At 44.8% G+C, this 3,400-nt stretch overlaps 1 pseudogene; it reads right to left on the bottom strand.

The window, feature by feature from the left end:
• Positions 1–1,116: 1,116 nt before the first annotated feature.
• Positions 1,117–2,570, bottom strand: LOC115798456 (protein spire homolog 2 pseudogene; annotated as a pseudogene).
• Between the last annotated feature and the right edge of the window lie 830 nt (positions 2,571–3,400).

Raw genomic sequence — 3,400 nt, 5'->3', positions numbered from 1 at the left:
TCCCTGCCTGCACCTACTTGCTCCTCATCAGCCTCCTCATCCTTTAGCTCTTATAGAGTCATTGTCAGCTGTAGAGAGCTTTGTCTTTGGAACATGGTAACAGCTAAAAGGACTGTCTCACAGGTCAGCGCAGCTGATGATGCAAGAGGAAGGTGCAGGGAGAGAGTGACTGAACTAACCGTGCAGGAGGAGCATCAAACATAAGTAAAGCTTCAACTCTGGACATCTGATATTAATAGCCCCATAGATAGATATATACACACACACACACAGCAGACTTTGTTTTGTGACCCAATGTAGAAAATACTAAATAAAGAAAAAAATCTTGTGTAGCTGCCCAGCCTTTTGACTGATACTGTTTGTTGTGCTGGAAAACTACAGTTATCTAAACTGCTTTATGTTCTTAGGAATGTGGTTCAATACCAAGGAATAAACATTCAATAAACACAAAGAAAAAAGCAGCAGCTGCGCACAGACTCAGCTTCCACACATTCATGATTGTGTTTATTAATAGGTACTTAATTCTATACATGACTATGAGAACTTTCTGTGGTGTGTAATGTGTAGCTACTTGAACACTACCATGGTACAACCATACTCTATCTCAACAACGGTGTATTCATCATTCTTAGAGGAAGATTTAAAGGACTTTGACCCCTGACCTTTTGTACCACCACTGAAAAGTCACGAGTCACACACTTAAATTCCCAGAATCTAGGTCCCATTTGAGAAAGAATAGATTCTGACTCATGTGACATGTTTAAATTCAGTAAAAGCTGCTCTGAGGCTTTAACAGTTCCTCATATACTTGTAATGGGTGTTTCGATCAAGCATGGAAATGCTCCATCCTCTTGTTTCTGCTTACAATGGCAAAATTATTTAATGTGTTTTTCCCTTCCTTTTTTCCCCTTTAAAAACATCTTCCCTGTGCACATTAAGTTTTTTCTTCTGCACTATAAATAAGTACAAATAAATTGACCATTTTCAGAGATTTTCATACATGTGACCGATGTCCAGAATGAATGAGAAAAAAAACTGTTCTCTGCAACAGATGTCATTTTTAGAGTTCAATTTATTAACATAACATTACAATTTAAAATAAGGTAACATACAGGTCTAAGGCCGTAGCACAGGTCGGAGCTGCCCCTTCTGCTTGAACTCGGCCATCAGGCAGTCATGGAGGGACAGCTGCTGTGGGGGAGGAGGGTGGAGGAGGGGGGAGGCGGTGCTCTGAAGCTGGTTTAGGTGGAGGCCTTGATCGGATGAAATCCAGGGTCAGTTCGTGGGCATTTTTCCTGACTCTGGGAAGAGTTTCACCATCCACCACGACCCTACGCAGTGTCAACTTGCCAGCTCGAATGTTCTGCATGACCATCTCGAACGGTCTGAACTCGGTGGGCAGCGGGTTGAATGGCTGCTCCTGCTCCTTTTCCAGCTTCACCTCCTGCCTGAGCTCCTTCTTCAGCTGTCTCTGTTTTAGTGTGTGCTGTTCAGCTGTGGCGCTTTCTTCCTCCAGGGAGATCTTGTTCAGCATCTCTGTGGTATTGCTGATCCTGATGTGGAGAATCTGCAGCTCCAGGGTCTCAACAAACAGAGCACTGCAGACGGCCTGGTAGTGCTCTGGAGCCAGACTTGGCTTGTCCAGCCTAGATGCACACACTGCCATCACCTGGCAGAAGGTACACAAGGGCCTTATCTCTCCATCCCGGTCCTCCTCTTCCTCCACCTCCTCCTCTTCTTTTTCCTCTTCACTGTAGCCGTCTTTGCTGTGGTCCACTGCTGCCATGCGCTCAATGAGACATTTCAGCTGTGGGCTGAGCACCTGCTCTTCAGTGTCATCTATCCCCCAGTCCAGGGCTTTGTAGATAGCCAGAGCAAGTGACTCAACCAGCTGGCACTCTGCAGAAGGAGGAACAGGAGGCCCATCAGTTTCATCATCACAATAGGGCTCCCGCTGTAATGACATGGCTTCATCCCTGTGGAGGAGGATGGAGGACGGGTCCTTCACCTTGTTGACTGTCCCGTGTGATGGGCCCACTGCAGCACTGGAAACACACCTCCCATTCCTGCTCCTCATTGATAGGCTGCTTGAAGGTTGTCAGAACCTCTTCCAGAAATATTTTCTGAGGCTCCACCAGGTTCTGGGTATTATCGCTCTTTGTGGGGGCTTCCAGGGGCTCCACCAGGTCCATGGAAGTGTTGCTATCAGTGGGGGCTTCCTGGGGGTCCTGTGAACCCTTGCGGTCCGTGTAGGTGGTTAACTGTGGGTCACTGTCCTGTGCGCCTCTGGCCACACCATGTAGCCCATACTTTACTGAGCAGGCTCCCTGCCCTATAATGATGCATACCTCTAGGCCCAGAGTTGGATATTTTTTTGATGGTAACTCATGGGCATTTCTGTGAATCACAGAGGTGGCTTCTTCTGCCCTCTTCTGAAATTCGCTCAGTTGCTCCAAGCCTGCTGACTCATTTCTGAGTTTTACAAACCTGCCAGCTGTGGAGAATAACTCCACTCTGGTTGCATGGTAGTTGGAGGCTGGAGGTATGTCGTTTGGCATACATGTGGTCATTTCCCAAGGTTGATCAGATGACGTTTCTCACATTTGTAGAAATCCCATTACAAATCAAAGAAATCGCCATTTTTTTGCTGACAAAATGAGTTGACGGTTTGAGTTATCGATTGCTCACTGACTGGTCTCTCTCACGGATTTTGACACTTAAAAGTAAAACATCCAAGACCTCACAGATCTTACCAGGTACATGTAACCACAGAACATTGGTAACATCCTGGTTACTGTGGCAACACCACTCCCTTTACAAGCTGCTGAGCTTCTCAGTTATGTACTATGATGAAGCTTATATAAAGACAGAAGGCCTATCACATAAAAAGTTTGGACACACCTTCTAATTCAGTGGTCTTTCATTATTTAAAAATTGTCTGCATTGTAGATTAATGCTACAGTCATCCAAACTGAAGACGTGCTTATGGAATTATTTAGTAAACAAAAAGTATTAAACAAACCAGAATATGTTTTATATTTTAGATTCTTCAAAGTAGCCACCTTTTTCTTTGATGACAGCTTTGCACATTTGACTGGTACTCTGTGTGTGTGTGGGTGTGTGTGGTGTGTGTGTGTGTGTTGTGTGTGTGTGTGTGTGTGTGTGTGTGTGTGTGTGTGTGTGTGTGTGTGTGTGTGTTCATTCAGCTTTTGATGTCTTTTGGACTTCCTGCCTTGCCTGAATTTTATACCTTTTGTTTTCTGCCTTTGAAGTATTTCTTCACCTCAGTAAAAGTCAGTTTCCTGTTTAAGAATTCTGCGTTTGTGTCCAGTACCTGCCAGAGGTGGCAACAGTACTGACAGTCTTTACTTAAGTAGAAGTAATGATCACAAATTATTTG

This window comes from Archocentrus centrarchus, chromosome 19 (assembly GCF_007364275.1).
Source record: "Archocentrus centrarchus isolate MPI-CPG fArcCen1 chromosome 19, fArcCen1, whole genome shotgun sequence".
In the NCBI taxonomy this organism is placed as follows: domain Eukaryota; kingdom Metazoa; phylum Chordata; class Actinopteri; order Cichliformes; family Cichlidae; genus Archocentrus; species Archocentrus centrarchus.
This window is presented reverse-complemented; position numbering and strand designations above follow the sequence as displayed.